At 34.1% G+C, this 20437-nt stretch overlaps 1 protein-coding gene across 1 annotated transcript in view; it reads right to left on the bottom strand.

Annotated features, from left to right (window-relative positions):
• The window catches only part of ZC3H12B (zinc finger CCCH-type containing 12B), a 313257-nt gene that overhangs the window by 53230 nt on the left and 239590 nt on the right, over nucleotides 1-20437 (bottom strand). Inside the window, exons 6-8 of the mRNA XM_081276399.1 lie at nucleotides 16002-16165; nucleotides 14446-14615; nucleotides 11180-11302 (exon numbers count right to left, since the gene is read on the bottom strand). The gene's annotated coding sequence lies outside the window, so the exon portion shown is untranslated. The remainder of the gene's footprint in view (nucleotides 1-11179; nucleotides 11303-14445; nucleotides 14616-16001; nucleotides 16166-20437) is intronic.

Genomic DNA, 20437 nt, shown 5'->3' on the forward strand with positions numbered 1-20437 from the left:
ACAAATTGAAGATGCATACAGGACACCGAGCACACAAAATCACAGTAGACCAACGTCAAGACACCTTGTTATGAAGATATCCAATATACAGAACAAAGAGAAAATATTAAAAGCTACAAGAGAAAGGAGACAGATTACATTCAGGGGTAAAACAATAAGGTTAACAATGGATTTTTCATCACAGACACTGAAAGCAAGAGGGTCATGGAACAATGTATTTCAAACACTGAAAGACAATGGATGCCAACCAAGAATTCTGTATCCAGCAAAATTAAGCTTCATGTATGACAACAAAATAAAAATCTTTCATGGTAAACAAAAGTTAAAAGAATTTGCAGCCAGAAAACCAGCATTGCAAAGCATTTTGAGCAAAACACTACACGAGGAAGAAATGAAAAACAATAACCAAAACCATCAGTGGGAAGTGCCTCAGTAAAGACAGAGGGCGAGGGGAAAGATAATCATGGAGAAACAAACTAAATTTTTTTAAAAAAAGATAAATAATCAAACATGGATGGAAGTACAAACCATATATCAATAGTAACTCTGAATGTTAATGGCTTAAACTCTCCAATGAAGCGACATAGGCTGGTATCATGGATTAAAAAAACAAACCCAACAATATGCTGCCTCCAGGAGACACATCTGATTGGAAAAGACATACACAGGCTGAAGGTGAAAGGATGGGAAAAAATATACCACGCACACGGTCCTCGTAAGCAAGCAGGGGTGGCCATCCTCATATCGAATAAAATTGACTTCAAGACTAAGTTAATCAAAAGGGATAAAAAAGGTCATTATATACTGTTACAAGGAACCATTCACCAACAAGACATAACAATTATCAATATTTATGCACCAAATAATGGTGCTGCGACATTCATAAAACAAATTCTCCTCAAGTTCAAGAATCAAATAGACCACAACACAATAATTATGGGTCACTTCAACACACCTCTCTCACCATTGGACAGATCCTCCAAACAAAAGTTGAATAAAGAAACTATAGAACTCAATATCACAATCAATAACCTAGACTTATCTGACATATATAGAATATATCAACCATCATCAAATGGATATACTTTTTTTCTCAGCAGCACATGGATCCTTCTCAAAAATAGACCATATATTATGCCATAGGGCAACCCTCAGTAAATATAAAGGGGTGGAGATAATACCATGCATTTTATCTGATCATAATGGAATGAAACTGGAAATCAATGATAAAAGAAGGAAGGAAAAATCCTACATCACATGGAAAATGAACAATATGTTACTGAATGATCAATGGGTTACAGAAGACATAAAGGAGGAAATGAAAAAATTCTTAGAGATAAATGAAAATACAGACACAACATATCGGAATATATGGGACACAATGAAAGCAGTTTTAAGAGGAAAATTCATCGCCTGGTGGTCATTCCTCAAAAAAAGAAAAAACCAACAAATAAATGAGCTCACACTTCATCTCAAAGCCCTAGAAAAGGAAGAGCAAAACAACAGCAAATGTAGCAGAAGGCAAGAAATAATTAAACTCAGAGCGGAAATCAATGAAATTGAAACAAAAGAAACTATTGAAACAATTAACAAAACTAAAAGTTGGTTCTTCGAAAAAAGAAATAAGATCGACAGACCTTTAGCCATGCTAACGAAGAGAAGAAGAGAGAGAACTCAAATTACTAACATACGGGATGAAAAAGGCAATATCACAACAGATGCTACAGAAATACAGAAGACAATTATAAATTATTTTGAAAACCTATATTACAACAAAATATAAGATAGTGAAGACATCGATAAATTTCTTAAGTCATATGATTTGCCCAGACTGAGTCAGGAGGATACACACAATTTGAACAGACCAATATCAATGGATGAAATTGAAGAAGCCATCAAAAGACTACCAACCAAGAAAAGCCCAGGACAGGATGGGTATACAGCGGAGTTTTGCAAAACCTTTAAAGAAGAATTAATACCAATACTTTTCAAGTTATTTCAGGAAATAGAAAAAGAGGGAGCTCTTCCAAATTCATTCTATGAGGCCAACATCACCCTGATTCCGAAACCAGATGAAGACACCTCAAAGAAAGAAAACTACAGACCAATATCTCTAATGAACCTAGATGCAAAAATCCTCAATAAAATTCTGGCGAATCGAATACAAAAACACATCAAAAAAATTGTGCACCATGATCAAGTAGGATTCATCCCTGGGATGCAAGGATGGTTCAATATACAGAAATCAATAAATGTTATTCACCACATCAATAGACTTAAAGATAAGAACCATATGATCATCTCGATAGATGCAGAGAAAGCATTCGACAAAGTACAGCATCCCTTTATGTTCAAAACATTAGAAAAACTAGGGATAACAGGAACTTACCTTGACATTGTAAAAGCTATCTATGCTAAGCCTCAGGCTAGCATCATTCTGAATGGACAAAAGTTAAAGGCATTCCCTCTAAAATCCGGAACAAGACAGGGATGCCCTCTATCACCACTTCTATTCAATATAGTTCTCGAAACACTGGCCAGAGCAATTAGACAGACGAAAGAAATTAAAGGCATAAAAATTGGAAAAGAAGAACTTAAATTATCACTATTTGCAGATGACATGATTCTATACCTAGAAGACCCAAAAGGGTCTACAAAGAAACTACTAGAACTAATAAATGAATTCAGCAAAGTGGCAGGATATAAAATCAACACGCATAAATCAAAGGCATTTCTGTATATCAGCGACAAATCCTCTGAAATGGAAATGAGGACAACTACTCCATTCACAATATCCTCAAAAAAAAAAATAAAATACTTGGGAATCAACCTAACAAAAGAGGTGAAAGACTTATACAATGAAAACTACAGAACCCTAAAGAGAGAAGTAGAAGAAGATCTTAGAAGATGGAAAAATATACCCTGTTCATGGATAGGCAGAACTAACATTATCAAAATGACGATATTACCAAAAGTTCTCTATAGGTTTAATGCAATGCCAATCAAAATCCCAACGGCATTTCTTGTAGAAATAGAGAAAGCAATCATGAAATTCATATGGAAAAATAAAAGACCCAGAATAGCAAAAGCAATTCTAAGCAGGAAGTGTGAATCAGGCAGTATAGCGATACCAGATTTCAAACTATATTACAGAGCAATAGTGACAAAAACAGCATGGTACTGGTACCAAAACAGGCGGGTGGACCAATGGTATAGAATAGAGGACACAGAGACTAACCCACAAAGTTACAACTATCTTATATTTGATAAAGGGGCTGAAAGCATGCAATGGAGGAAGGATAGCATCTTCAACAAATGGTGTTGGGAAAACTGGAAATCCATATGCAACAAAATGAAACTGAATCCCTTTCTCTCGCCATGCACAAAAGTTAACTCAAAATGGATCAAGGAGCTTGATATCAAATCAGAGACTCTGCGTCTGATAGAAGAAAAAGTTGGCTCCGATCTACATATTGTGGGGTCGGGCTCCAAATTCCTTAATAGGACACCCATAGCACAAGAGTTAATAACAAGAATCAACAAATGGGACTTAATTAAACTTAAAAGTTTTTTCTCAGCAAGAGAAACAATAAGAGAGGTAAATAGGGAGCGTACATCCTGGGAACAAATTTTTACTCCTCACACTTCAGATAGAGCCCTAATATCCAGAGTATACAAAGAACTCAAAAAATTAGACAATAAGATAACAAATAACCCAATCAACAAATGGGCCAAGGACCTGAACAGACACTTCTCAGAGGAGGATATACAATCAATCAACAAGTACATGAAAAAATGCTCACCATCTCTAGCAGTCAGAGAAATGCAAATCAAAACCACCCTAAGATACCATCTCACTCCAGTAAGATTGGCAGTCATTATGAAGTCAAACAACAACAAGTGCTGGTGAGGATGTGGAGAAAAGGGTACACTTGTACATTGCTGGTGGGACTGCAAATTGGTGCGGCCAATTTTGGAAAGAAGTTTGGAGATTCCTGGGAAAGCTGGGAATGGAACCACCATTTGACCCTGCTATTGCCCTTCTCGGACTATTCCCTGAAAACCTTAAAAGAGCATGCTACAGGGATACTGCCACATCGATGTTCATAGCAGCACAATTCCCAATAGCTAGACTGTGGAACCAACCCAGATGCCCTTCAATAGATGAATGGATAAAAAAATGTGGCATCTATACACAATGGAGTACTATGCAGCAATAAAAAATGACAAAATCATAGAATTTGCAGGGAAATGGATGGCACTAGAGCAGATTATGCTTAGTGAAGCTAGCCAATCCCTAAAAAATAAATACCAAATGTCTTCTTTGATATAATGAGAGCAACTATGAACAGAGCAGGGAGGAAGAGCAGGAAGAAAAGATTAACATTTAACAGAGACATGAGATGGGAGGGAAAGGGAGAGAACAGGGAAATTGCATGGAAATGAAGGGAGACCCTAATTGCTATACAAAATTACATATAAGAGGTTGTGAGGGGAATAGGAAAATAAACAAGGAGAGAAATGAATTACAGTAGATGGGGTAGAGAGAGAAGATGGGAGGGGAGGGTAGGGGGGATAGTAGGGGATAGGAAAGGTAGCAGAATACAACAATTACTAATAGGGCATTATGTAAAATTGTCGATGTGTACCCGACGTGATTCTGCAATCTGCATTTGGGGTAAAATTGGGGGTTCATAACCCACTTCAATCTAATGTATGAAATATGATATGTCAAGAGCTTTGTAATGTTGTGAATAACCAATAAAAAAAAGAAAAAGAAAAAAAATAATAATTCCTTTTATCACAAAACAAAGACTAACAAATGCTTACGAGAATGTGAAGAAAAAAAATAACCCTTATAGATAATAGAAGTATCAACTCACTTGACAAGCATCCAAAAGCACAGGAAACAAAACCAAGAGTCAGTAAGTAGGACAGCATTAAATTAAGAAGCTTCTGTACAGCAAAGGAAACAATTAAGAACACAAGGGGAGAGCTTACAGAATGGGAGAAGTTCTTTGCCATTTGTTCCTCAGGGAATTAATATCCAGAAAAAAATATATATATTTCAAACAACAACAATAATAAACTCAATAAATATAAATGAGCAAAACTATACAAACACTTCTCAAAAGAGAAATACAAATGACCAATAAATGTATGAAAACATACTCAGTATCTCTAGCAATCAGGGAAATGCAAATCAAAACTACACCAACTCTAATCAGAATGGCAATTATCAATAATACAAATAATAATAAATGCTGGTAAGGATGTGGGAGATAAGGTACACTCATGCATTGTTGGTAGGACTGCAAATTACTGCAACCACTCTAGAAAGCAGTATGGAAGTTCCTCAAAAACTAGTAATGAAACCATCATATGACCCAGCTATACTACTCCTCGGTATATATCCAAAAGATCTAAAATCAGCATACCATATGGATACAGCCACCTCAGTGATTATAGTGGAACAATTCACAATAGCCAAGCTATGAAATCAATTAGGTATCCTTCAAAAGATGTGTGGATAAAGAAAATATGAGATATATACACATGGCTTTTTACTCAGCCATAAAGAAGAATGAACTTATGTCATTTGCTGATAAATTGATGGAGCTGGAGAACACCATGCTAAGTAAAGGAAACAAGACTCAGAACTCAAGGGTCAAATATTTTGTATCATATGCAGAAGCTAGAGCCAAATAAGAAAGAAAAAAAAATAAAAGGGCAGCTGGGGGGAATGTTCCATGAAAACAGAATAGAGATCAGTGGAGTAGATGTAGGGGATTGAGGGAGAGGGAGGAGGAATGGGAAAAGGGAACAAGGGTAGAATGAAAATATCATATGTATATATGTGTAAAATATCATATGTATATATGTGAATATACCATGGTAAATTTCACCTTTATGTATATCCATAATGCAATAATTAAAATAAACTCTAAATAAATAGAAGAAGGATCAGTAGAGAAAAGGGAAGGGGAGAAAGAAGAGTAGGGAATGGTATAAATTTGGAACAAATTATATTCCATGCTTGCATAATCACATCAAAATGAATCCCAATGTTATATATAACTAAAATGAACTATTAACAAAATAAAAAAAATAAAAATAAAGATATGCTAGGTGTGGTGGCACGTGGCTACAATCCCAGTGATTCTGGAGGTTGAGGCAGGAGGGTTGCAAGTTCAAGGCCAGCCTCAGCAAGTTAAAGAGATCGTAAGAAACTTTGCAAGACCCTGTCTCAAAATTAAAAATAAATAAATAAATAAAAATATGGCATAAGCTGCAGTAATCAAAATAGAATCCTACTGGGCAGTCAGTATGGAAAACATTTTGGTGGTTTCTCAAAAAATTGAAAAGAGAATTACCATATAGCCTCACAATTCTAGTCTTACATATATCAGCCCAAAGAACTGAAAATGTTTACTTAAACAAGTACATGAACACACATGTTCATTTCAGCATTATTCACAATAGCTAGAAAGTGGAAGTAACCAAAATGTTAATGTTAAAGAATGAATGGATACACAAATGTATATTATTTAGATTTAAAAGGAATGAAGTAATACATGCTAGAAGTTGAAAGAATCTCAAAAACATTTTGATGTTGAAGTGATTCAAAAACATCACATATCATATGATTCTACATGCATGAAATATTCATATTAGATAAAACCATGGAGACAGATTGTAGATTGGTAATTGCTAGGGTTTAAGTGCAGTAGGAAATTGGACAAACTGCTCAATGGGTAAAGGGTTTAATTGTGGAGTGATGGAATTTTATGAACTAGATAGAAGTGGTTGTATAATACTGTGAATGTACTAAATACTACTGAATTGCCCACTTTGAAATGGTTATTTTTATGTTATTGTAAATTTCACCTCAATAAATAATTTAAAAACTATTCTCTCTGATATTCACACATAATAAGGGGAGGGAGAGAAGAATAGAAGTTCATTGGATTAGATAAAGGGGAATGAAGGGAAGGGAGTGGGGATGGGAATAAGAAAGACATAATTTGGACATAATTTTTTCTATGTTCATATATGAATACACTACAGTGTAACTCCACATCATATACAACCACAGAATGGGAAGTTACACTCCATGTATGTATAATATGTCAGAATACACTCTACTGTCATGTATATCTAAAAAGAACAAATTAAGAAAAAATTATATATATAGAAATATATAATATTTGCTTACTATAGAAAAACTGGAAACCAGAAAAACATCAAGAAGAAAATAGATGTCACTTGTGTCTTACTCATCTAAAGACCTTTATATGTTTTAGTTTACTACTATTTGCATTATTGTTGTTTCGTAAAAAGTATGTTTTGAGCTGCAGAAAAATGACTAATATAACCTTTGCAATTAATTCCTATACTGAGGACTACCTTGAAATGATTACCTACTATCAAATAAGTGGCAGATCTTCCTTGAGATGAATTAGCACCTACATAGAGATTCACATCCAGATTAAGTGAGACGAAAGATGAAGCTGTAAGTTCTTCCTTCCTTTTTGTGTCCTTTGTGTTAGAATATCTCCCCAAGGAGTCAGGGTTTTATTTATGAATGCAGAGACCCTGAATTCTGCTTTTAAGAGCACAGTTCAGAAAAAAAAAATGAGAACTAAGCAGACTGTTTTTTGTCTTCTGATTCTCATATTTGTGGAAGATGTTAATTGAAATAATGGTGATTTTCCACTGAAATAAATATTATAGTTTTACTTTAATTGACATTAAAATATTTAAAAATAAAAGAAAATATGAAATGCAAGTCAATTTGTTAGATCGATGAAAAAATCTGTAGGATTATTGACTAAAATAAAGAGAGTTTGGGAGGGAAACAACCATAACAAGATACAGATAAATTCCCTTAAAATATATCAGCCCCTTTTGACAAACTCCAGATGGGAGTTAGATTAGATAACCTTTGAGGTCCCCTCTTACCCTGAGATTTTATAATTCTCTGATTTGGTGGTAGTTGAGTTGCTCATGCTTAAGCACTTTCTCAATGTCAACTCTATATATGCACATCATATACATACTTATTTTCATACTTCATCAAGTAACAGTAATGGTTTACATCAATGAATTCTTGGTAATTTACAAAATGCTTTTATATATGCTATCTTATTCAATCTTAAAAATTGTACTGTGGGTGACTGGCACCATCCCTATTTTATAAATAAACAAACAGACACAGATAGCTTATTCTTCTTCCCACACCTTTTTCTTTATTTAGGTAATCTATAAGGACCAACTGAGGAACTATGTTTTCCTACGTTTTAGTGAGGAAAATACGGACTGATTAAGATACACATGAATTAGCATCAACTTTCACTGAATTCCTATTGTACTTAAAGTTACTTGTATATATTTTAGTACTAAGATAATATATTGTCCTGGGGATGTAGTTCAGTGACGGAGTGCTTGCCCAGTGTTCATGAGGCCCTGGAAAAATGAAAGTTGGTATTCCTAATTGCTATATTTTCTTTGCCAGTTTTTTCCTGTGTATTACAATGCATCAAAATACAAAGAAAAGCATATATTTTATCATCAGTGGGTTTGAATCTCAATCGTGCTACCTATTGGCTGTGATTTTTGGACAAGTTACTTAAATTCTCGGAACCCCAGTACCCCCATTGGTAAAATGAGAATAACACTCTCTACCTCACAAACTAGTTTTGTTTATCAAATAAAGAAATGGATATAAGGTATCTTTCTGTGTCCTCAATTAAGCTGCAAGCTCCATGAGGGCAGTGACAATATCTTAAAGCTCTATTGCTTTCCTCACAGAGTTGGATCCATAGTATTTGATGCCTACTTTTCCATGGACTAGAATGACTTGGGATGCATTTTTTTTAATACTAAGCTTTTCTCATATAGGCTTATTATTTCCATATAGACTCATAATACAAGCCTATGTCCAGTGTCTTTGAATCTAATACATTCTACATTGCAAAAACCTTTGCTGGATCTGATTATAACCTCAAAATGCTAATAAGCAAGTGAATGATTTCTATAATACAAATAATTTATTTGTTAAACAGGAACATGAAGTTTATTTGATTTTAATGCAAGCCACCAGAGAAACTATATATTTTCTAAAGTGATTATTAACAATAAGTCTAGGCACAATCTTCCAAGTGAATTTTGGTTGCTCTGACACCAGGAAAGCAGTCACTATATTAATATCTATGCAGAGATAGTGTACTTTAAAGTTCTCGAAGATTGCACTTATTTTTGTTTTGGGGGTAAAGGGAGAAGCATAAGAAAAAAATAGGGTGTGCAGCAGTTGACAAAAAAGTCTATACTAACATAGCAAATGTGTTAAATGATCCCTGAATCAAGACACCTTCTTATATCCCATCCTTTATTATTTCCCTTTCTATTGTGTGCTTGATGGTTATAGTTCTAAATATTATATCTAAGTAGCTACTTTCTTCAAATGATCTTAAAATGCTTTACAAATGCTGTTTTTTAATCTTTTAAAATCCCTAGTGCTCTGATACATTTATGTTTTGTTTGTATACTTCCTTATATGTGGTTCACAGCTCTACTTTCAAATGTGAAGAATTTTTAAAAGAGATATAAACATTGTCCTTATTTTTACTTATAGCTACATATAAAATAGCAACTGTTCAGTTTTAATTCATTTTCCAGATAAATTCCATGTATTTTAAGCTTGGGTGAAATCATCTAGGTAAATTACTGTAGTGGAAAATCACTGAACTTAGAGATAGATTGAAATTGGTTTTCCAGCTCCTAATTTTAGATACTAGCTGTGATTCTGTGCAAACCTTTTGAATTTCAGCCTCAGTTTTTAGTTCATCATGTGATGAAATGTTGTTAATTACTGTAGGACTCATATGAACTGCTATATTTTTGAAACACTCTGAGCCAGGCACAGTGGTACAAGACTATAATCCCCAAAACTTGGGAGGCTGAGGTGGAAGAATTGTTAGTTCAAGGTAAACAAAGCAACATAGGAAGATCCCATCTTGAAAGAAAACAAAATAAAAAAAAAACACATTTTGAAAATGCAAAGGATTGAGGTGGGATGGGAATGGGAAAGATGGTAGAATGAATCAAATATAACTTTCCTATGTTCATATGTGAACACACTATGAGTGTAACTTGACATCATGTACAAACACAAAAAATGGGAAGTTATACACTTTGTATATATGTCAAATATATAGTAGAATGTATTCTACTCATGTATAACTAAAAATAATAAATAATATTTTTCAAAAAGTACTATTAACTATACTCACCATGTTGTACATCAGAAACCTTTAACATATCCCTCTCAGAGCTGAGAGTACCCTCTGACCAACATTTCCCTATTCACCTCCTCCTTCCCATATTTAGCCCCTGGCAACCACCATTCTATTCTCTTCATCTATGAGATTCTGGTTCTCTATATTTCACATATAGTAAGAGCTTTCACTGTTTAATTTTTTCCTGGATAATTTCATGCCCCTAAAGTTCATCTATGATATCTCAAACAGTAGGATTTCTTTATTTTTTTAAAGTCTGAATATTATTCCCGTGTATTTTTGTGTTCTTGGTTATTATAAACAATAAATGCTACAATGAACATTAAAAAAGAAAATGCAAAGATTTATGTTAATTTTACCCCAATAAGGTTATTAATGAAAGTAAATGCTTATTATAACTCACAATAGAGAAATAATTAATGTGATTTTCCCCCTTTTTTTCTTTTGAGGTATAAAATGCCTTCTTAAAGCCTACAAAGTTGAAATCTTTTTATTATAATTAAAATAGAATCACATAATATCAGTGTTGGAATAGATCTTGGAGATAATCTATTCTGTTCTACACTACTGTATAGTGTGAAACTTTGAGGCCAAGAAAGAAAATACTCTTTCTTTAGGCTATATAATTATTCTGTAGTGCAATCAGAAGTATAAACTCTGGTTCCCTTTCTTCCAGTTCAGTGCCTTTCCTACTCTACTACAATGCCTTAACTCCATGGTTCTGTTGGGCTTTGTTATGAAATTACCATTCTGCCTTAACTTTTCCTTCACTGTCCTGAACCAGGATATTGATATGAAGTGTTTATTTAGGTTATCATTGAGGAGGAATCACTTTACTCAAAGAGAATGACCTAGAAGGCAAGTCTTTCATATACTTTTACCTTTCTGTCAGTATGTTGTCAACTACTGCATTGCTCCTGAGGCAAAAGGTAGGAGAATCAGGAAATGTGGCTCAAGGTGGGAGGGCATTACTCTTTCTTAGGGATATGCAGGCCTTGGTCTTGCTGGGAGAAACAAAGAGAAAATAAGTTACCAAACTGGCACAGCTACTAGCACATTCACTTTTTGTTTATTTTACTTCTGGTCTCCTCACATTACTATGGAAATTGTCTACAAAGTACATTCATATTTATTATGTCAGGTTATTCTCAAAACTCATAGAACATAAGGATTATTCTCATATTATGTGTGAGAGAACTGAGGCTCAGAGAAAGTAAAGTATTTGCCCAAATATATAGTCACTAAGTAAGAGACAAAACTTCAATTCCAACTAAGATTCTCTGACTTCATATTAAGGGCTCTTGTCAATGTTTTGCAATTGCCTATAGTTATGGTATGCTTAATGAACTCTGAAAAATATTATTAGATATGTGATTAGAAGTTAATAAGTGTGTTGCATGCAGTGGTGCATGCTTGTAATACTAGTGGCTCAGGAGGCTGAAGCAGGAAGATCACAAGATCAAGCCAGCCTCAGCAACTTAGTGAGGCCCTAAGCAACCCTTTCTTTAGGTTATATAACTATTCTGATATCCTTTCTTAAAGTAAAAAATAAATAAATAAATGGGCTGGGGATGTGAATCAGTGGTTGAGCGCCCCTGGGTTCAAATCCTGGTACTACAAAATAAGTTAATAAATGTCATGAGAAGAAGTTCTAAATCTTAGGGTTGCAACTTGATAAAAACAGACTTATATCTTAACTTTTCTTGAAACTGATTGTGGACAGACAGATGCAAGTAGTGGTAATATGAGCTTAAGGGAATAATTCTATAAAATGGGCCCACTGTGCTGATTCCTACATGCTTTGTTTTCTAAGAAGCAATTTACCTGCAGTCCTGCCTGGCTTAAGTGGACAGGATATGTCCTATTCCTCAGCAAGCTACCTGTTATCTGTTGGAGAAATGCAGGCTTGAAATCATGTTGATAAAAGGAACTCAAGTTATGCTGAAGGGGGAGAATTTTGTGACCCTTTTTATAGATAAGATCCTGAAACTCAGGGAGATATCAATTATTTCTAGTAACCAAAAATCTCCAAAAATTTATGGAGAAGAATCCAATTAGAACCAGTCAGTATGGGCCAAAATGACCTAGAGTTGTTATGACAGTGGGGACTTGAAAGTCTGAAGTCATCCTGCTATCAGTCAAATCAAGAAATCGGTATTGGTTTGTGGCTCAGTGGTATAGCACTTGCCTAATATGTATGAGGCACTGGGTTCAATCCTCAGCACCACATATAAATAAATAAATAAATAAATAAATTAACTAAAATAAAATAATGTTATTTAAAAAAAAGTCAAGAGATGGACCTGGGTGGGACCCTCTGGAAACACTTCTGGGATCCTCAATAAAACTGGAGTGCAGAAGAGGAACAGTGTCCCTTTCCTCTCTGAGAGGACCCACTCTCTTGAGAGTGTCCCCTTTTCCTTTTTCCCATCCCTTCAGATAAATTAATTGCCTGTTTCTCTGAGTGCTATGTCTGATATCTTTCTAACTTGATCATGAGAACTGGAGTTTGAAGGCGGGGGGGTCATCACACACCTCAGTTTCCCAGAAGGCCCCATCCCAGTAACAAAACTACCTAAACACTTCTAAATTTAAAACAAAACAAAAGAGGCTTCAATTCCTTAGACTAACCAATTGTCAAAAGTACGTAATATTAGTCAAGTGTCAGTAAGGATAAATTTTGCATTGCTGCTTTTAGCTAAATAAACATCTTAAAATTGAAGACTCATTTCTACACTTACAAATTATATACCTTCTCTGGAAAATCTGGTTTCCATTCATGTAATGTATAGAAAAATGAAGAAGAAAAAAGGAAAATGTTAGAACCATATATGTATATATGTATGCAAGTATGTATTTATGTATGTAAGCATGTAGTATTTTGAGACCTTTGCTGGCCTCCAACTTGTGATCATCCTGCTTCAGCTTCCCAAGTAGTTGGCATTATAGGCATATACCACCATACATGGCCCTTTTATTTATTGATTTTTTTGCCATGCTAGAGATTGAACCCAGGGTCTTGTGCATGGCTAGGCAAATGCTGAACCACACTTCCAGCTAGACAGATTTTTTTTTTTTTCATTTGAGGAGGGTTTTTTTTTTCTAGTACTTTTTTTTCAAGTTGTAGATACTGGGGTTGCTGATGCATTTTCTGAACATACCACAGGGAAAAACTTTCTCTGAAAAATTAAAAAGAAGTAAAAGCACAAATCTTCATAAAAATAATAAGATATATAGTCATAATTTTCTCTTGAATATTATTTTCAATAAGTGTTAGAATCCAGAGAGACATGGATCTAAAGTAAAATGAATTTAATAGCTATATGGTCTTATGCAATTCAAATAACAAGTTCAAGATTTTTTATTTTTCACATTTAATGGATATTATTTATTGGTTCTTTTTAGTTATACATGCAGTAGAATCCACTTTGATATAATTATACAAGCATGAAATGTATCTTATTCTAGTTAGGATCCCATTCTTGTGGACATACATGATTATGGGATTCACCGTGATGTATTCATTCATATATATATATATATGGAGGAAACGTATGTCAGATTCATTCTACTGTCTTTCCTTTTCCTATTCCCTCTCCCGTCCCTCCATTTTCCATTGTCTAATCTACTAAACTTCTATTCTTCCCCTCTTCCTCTTATTGTAGGTTAGCTTCCACATATCAGAGAAAATATTCAACCTTTGGCTTTTTGGGAACTGGATTATTTCACTTAGCATATAGTCTCCAGAACCATCTGTTTACTGGCAAATGCCATAAAGGCATTGAAGATGGGTTTCTATGTATAAAATGGAGATAATTCCTACCTCACAAGATTGCTGTATTAAATGGGATAACATAAAGTTTTGGTATTTGATCAATAAACTCAATAATGATAGTTCTTTTGCAATCACCCCCTTCTATCCTGATTTCAAAAGCCTGTTTTCAACCTAAGAAGATAATTTTATTAGCTCTTTCTTCTGATTTTCACTACTATTTGATAGATGAACCTTTCTGGAATTCCAAAAGCTTACATTTCTTGTAAGCTTATTATATTATACAGATCATCTTCTCACTATAGTCTACCCTTTCCAACACACACACACACACACACACACACACACACACCAACCAACCACCAAAGTACTCACCTCTTAACATCTCAGATATTTCCAAAGTATAGTATAGATCCTCAGCAAGCTCAGTTCTTCTTCAGTGGCTTGTAGTCCACATCTATAGCTCTTACTTGTGTGGTTTATCCATTTCAACATGGCTTTTATCTACTCTTGCTGAGGCACAGATATAAAAAACAGCCCATATCCTTGGGAAAAGGAAATCCCAATAGAGTCGCATGAGTAGAAGGCAAGAGTTATAGGACTCTTTCAATATTGAATGCACACTGATATGAAGAATATCCCAGACTTAAGAAAACTTATCTTGTAACTGTGGATAAGATATTCTAAAATAATAATAGCAAAATTATATTTATAATTATAAATTATATTTATATAGATCATAAACAAAGCAAATTTAAAAAGAAAAAAGATGAAATGGTTATAAATAATGTGCAAATTCAGCAGAGTGTTTTTAGGTAGACCCTATGCTGAATTTGCACATTATTTATAACCATTACTTCTTATTAACTTTTCATGAAAAAAATAAGACCATAAAATCTTAAAAGATTACATTTAGAAGAAACTTAAATTTTTAACCACTTGAAAAGTATCAGATTTCTACTATAAGAAAACTTTTCTATACATAAGTTCATTGATGATCCAATAAAATTAATATGTGCAATTTACACAGTTGATATTAACATACACACACATTAAAAAACACTTGGATAAATAAAGCCTTGAACTTTTTTACACATGGTTTTCTACCTCTTCAAAATAAATGAATAAACCATTTTTAATTAAAATACTGTAGTTTGCCATATAATCATCACCACCATATTAATGTATATTCATGAATATTCTGTGCATTCTGATATTGCACAAAACAGTTTAGAGATAAGTGATTTTTAAGTAATACCAGCAAATTGTTTTAAAAAGCTTCACATAATTGTCATAACCTGCTATTTTGGCATAGAATTTGTGACAATTATGTGGTGAAATACAGTATAAATCATTTCAATGAAACACCAGTTGATGCTTCATAATTTAAGTGTTTCAAACCATGCTTACCATGTGGAAGTGCAAAGTGTGGCCTACCAAAGGTTTTAAACAGTCTTATCATTCTTCCTATTCCCTATCTTTGGAATTTTCCCCATTTCTTGAATACTACCTTAGTAGTATATAGTGATTATATCTTCCAAACTCTCAATCAATTCCTAAAATCTAATAAATGATGGCAGATGTAATTCAGGAAATATAACTTGTATGTTAAAAAACTTGAAATTTCTGGGACATTCTGGTGGTTTAGAAGGATAATGAGAGAGAATATTTGTAATTAATCATGTTTGGGAAAACTTGGTTACTGTGTGAATATAGGACATCTGAGTCATTGATACTGGAAGTCTATTTATTATGATGGAGGAAGCCCCTCAGGGTGATTTCTGAAGGTGCATTCATTTGGTTTTCCAACATGTATTGAAGGTCTACTATAAACCACGTTGGGATTTAGAATCTGCACATAATACAACTGAAGAGGAATAGACATTTTGTTTCTCTTTAGTGCACTTTCTGCCCCTTCTCCATTCTCTCACCTCCCTTACTGTAATGGTTTCCATGGCAACAGCCTGGGCCAGCCTCTGTCACCTTAGAACATAAGGGCTCCTGAACTGGGAATGGAGCAGAGGAGTGGACATCAGTCTCACACCACTGGATAGGACTTTACATCAGGTATGCATCTGCATGTTCTGTGCAATATCTGCAGAATGAGAAATGAAGAGGCTGCTGGAGCCTATAGCAACTCAGAATAAAATCCTGAATTCTAAGCACCAGTGACATAAGCAGTTTACACTCTTGCCATTCATTGATTTAGTATATATTGAGATGTTTATGCATTAAATGTAGACACACAGTTGTATGGACTTATGTTTATTCTCTAAGTCATTTCCTGTTTCAAATATTCTATCTAGGTCTGGAAAAATAAAACCATAAAATAAACAAATAAACGTCCTTCTCTCAAGACAGAATAAATTGACAATAGTATTTAGCCTGAAATCACTAGAGAATAAATTCTCCAGTTCATTTAGATATAAGTGAATTTCAAACAAATGACATGAAGCTTTATGTAAATGTACCTATGACACTCTATTGATGTGAAACATATTCAAGAATAAGCAGCTGTTTGGAGTTGATACTGTATATATCTGTATGCATTAATATAGATATATATTCCTATATAATCTTAGAAAGGATTACTGCCCAATCTGGCATCATTACTCTGGGGAAATTGATTATCATCAGGTATTAGAATCTGAGCTGGACATGACAGAAAAAAAAAACACATACTGTTAGTTACTTGTAGTTCTTAGTTCTCATAGCTATGATGATGAAAGGGTTGAACTTGTCAACTTACATCTGCTCTGGAGAGGTCCCCTTCACGTTCTACTGTTTTAGTAATTAGTGTAAGATTACACTGTATGGAGCCAAATAAAGGATTGCAATTTACCTCTAGAAAGTCACTAAGAAAAAGGTTCTAGTACCTTTCATTCTGTTATACCGAGCTTCTTGAGGACAGAGTGAGACTTATTCATCCCTATGTCCCATTTTTTAAGCCTCACATAGAGTAGATGCTTGATAAATATCTGCTAATTAGCTAATAAGATCCTCAGGGAAGGAAGCATTTTCCTGACCTTCCAAGTTTTTCTTTTGTTACTCATCACTGAATAGCAGCTATATCTGTGAGTTGACACTCACAAGCAGGACAGGCAGCAATATTTTGAGGGAGCAGATAGAGTGAGCCACATAATGGTACAAATGTGGATATGTATCCTAGAGGAGCCATTACTCATATACCAGGAAATGTGTGATAAAAAATGAAGGAAATAGGTGGTCATTATTTCTCCTTACATGTATCACGTGTGAGACCATGATCCTTAAATTAAGCAGTGATATATTGAAACTTGTTATCTAGGTTACTTCTTTGTGGAGGGGTAATAAGAAGCAGAATTAGTGAATATTAACCATATGCTATGGTTTGCATGTAATTTACATGTAATTCTCCTACAAAGGTTCCCAGAGAGGAAGTTGTTGCCAGCACCTATATATTGGAGTGTTGGTTTCTTCTATCAGTTGCAAAGTTTCTGGTCTAATTCCTGTCTTTGGTCCACTTTGTGTGGACTTTGTGCAGGGTGACAACAATTTATTTTCATCCATCCATGTATATTCAGTTTTTCCAGTACCATTTGTTTAAAAGGCTGTCTTTTCTCCAATGTATGTTTCTGGCATCTTTATCAAGGACAAGATAACTATATCTGAATGGATTTGCTTCTTTGTTTTCTATTCTATTCTATTGATCCTCAAGCCAGTATTTATGCCAATACCATGTTTTTTTTTTTTTTTATTACTAAAGTTCTGGAGTATAACTTGAAGTTGTGTATTGTGATGCCTCCAGCCTTGTTCTTATTGCTCAGAATTGCTTTGGCTATTTGGGGTCTTTTATTCCTCCTTGAGTTTTTTTCCTAAAACTGCTATTTTTTTCCTAAAAAGCTGCTTTTCCTAGTTCTGTGGGGAATTTCATTGGTCTTTTTGATGGGGATTGCATTCAGTCTATAGATTGCTTTTGGCAATAAAGCATTGTAAAAATGTTCTTTGATAGGCAAAAATTGATATTGTCAAATTATCCATTTAAAGGAATACATTTTTATAAGTTACAGTATATTCACAGTTTTGAAAACATTACCTTTAATTCCAAAAGGATATTTTTTCATCCCCAAAAGAAATCTGTACCCACTGGATGCCACTTCCTCTATTACTGAGTTTTGATTATTAATTATATTCCAAATAGAAATACCTTATCAGATATGTGCCTTTAAAACATTTTACCCTTTCTGTGCCTTGTCTTTTCATTTTCTTGGCAATGTCTTTTGAAGAGCAAAAGTTCTTACTTTTTTTCTTCCAAGGCTGGTGATTGAACCCTGGGCTTCACACATGTGAGGTAAACATTTTACCTCTGATCCCCATTCCCCAGAAGTCCTTAATTTTGATGATTTTCAATTTATATATAATTTTTATAATTTTTCTTTTACCATTAGCCCTATCTTTCCTTTTTTTCAGGCAGGAAACAGTGGTTTTCAAATTTTTCTGGACAATTACCCCCCTCCAACTTTAACTTTTCAGGAAAACTGCATCATTTTTCACTAATTTTAAAGTAGGTACTGATCAGTCCTATAGGTTATTTGATCCAGTGTTTTACAATTAGTGTATGCACGGGGATTACCAAGAATATAAATCCAATTTATTTCATTTGTTATGACCAATTTACTTGTCCCAAGTCCTAATAACTAGATTATGTCCAGACCCATATGATAAGGAGAGGCAAGCACTTTAGAGATTGTAGAATGAAATAATTCCTGAAGGTCAACAACAGTTTATAAATTATCCTTTTTTTAATGCTGGGATTCAACCCTGGGCCTCTGTGGGCTAAGCATGAATTCCTCCACTGAGCTCTATAAATCATCTTGACCTTAATTTACTCAGCAGAATATAGGCTAGGAAAAAATGAGTAATCTCCTAACTCTACAGAATGTGTCACTGGACTTAATTTTCACTGGCACAAAATATACTGGAAAAGAACAGAAAGCAACTTTAACTCAAATCGTGTTCAAATGATTAGAGCCCCAGCTCATCAAAATGAAACATCAACTCAATTTTCAGTTGCCTGAGAATTGCTTACAAAGTCCTTCAGTTTAACCATACAGGATTTGGGCTTTTGTTTTAAACTAACTAGCATGCACAGTCATAAAATCTTGTGTGACTATGAAGACCATATTTCATAGTGAGGTTTGTTGATTTAGAAAATGGATACATTTAAGACCAAATTGGTTTTTGAAATAATATGAGAATTTGCCTCATATGTTAATCCAGGTGTAACATTTTATTAGCTAACATTCTATTTCAGGATGACATGGAACCCTATGTGGAAAAAAAAAAAAAAAACAGACTCTATACCTAGTCACTCTGTAATAGTATTCCTACATTTGCTTTAAGAAAATAACTAATAAACTTGCCAATAAATATACTTTATTTCACATTTATCATGTAATCTTTCACAATTTTATATACTTGTAAATATCAAGAAAAATTATTAACATGTGAATTCTGCTTCAATTGCTGTGCTAAGAAAGTAGTTACTATTTTATATTAAGACTGATGACACACAAGTAGATTTGCAGCAGTATATGGTGCTTATTTACACATTTGTGTGTGTGTGTGTGTATGTATGTGTATGTGTGTGTGTGTATAGTGCTGGGAATTGAACTTAGGGCCTTGTGCGTGCAAAGCAAGCACACTACCATTTGAGCTATATCCCCAACCCCTCCACATATTCTATTTTTTGAAAATGTCTTTTTAGTTATAGGTTGACACAATATCTTTATTTTTATTTGTTTATTTTTTTAAATGTGGTTCTAAGGATCAAATCCAGGGCCTTACATATGTGAGGCAAGTACTCTACCACTGAGGTGCAACTCCAGCCCCTCCTCCACATATTCTTGTTGCACTGATAAATAGTAGGTAAAACAGGAAAAATTATAAGAACTTTTTAATTTTTTCAGCTTTTTATCAGACCTTTAATTAGGTCATAAGGTTGACCCTATTGCTGGAGCACAAATGCTATTTTATCCTTCTTTTTCTTTTCTTTTTTAAATTAGAGCATTATAGTTATACATAGTAGTTGGATTCATCTTGACAAATTTGTACATGCATGGAACTGAATTTCAGTTCATGTTTCCCCCTTTCTCCTGCCCCTCTTCCCTCTTCCTATTCTCATTCCTCTCTTCTACTGCTCTTCCTTTTGCTCATCAATTGGTTCTATCTATCTATCTATCTATCTATCTATCTATCTATCTATCTATCATCTATCTATCTATTCATCCATACATCTATTTGGTACTGGACAGTGAACCCAGGGATGCTTAATCACTGAGCCATATCCCCAGACCTTTTTTTTTTTAATTTTTTATTTAGAGACAGG

Source organism: Spermophilus citellus (genome assembly GCF_964194105.1).
Source record: "Spermophilus citellus genome assembly, chromosome: X".
Classification (NCBI taxonomy): domain Eukaryota; kingdom Metazoa; phylum Chordata; class Mammalia; order Rodentia; family Sciuridae; genus Spermophilus; species Spermophilus citellus.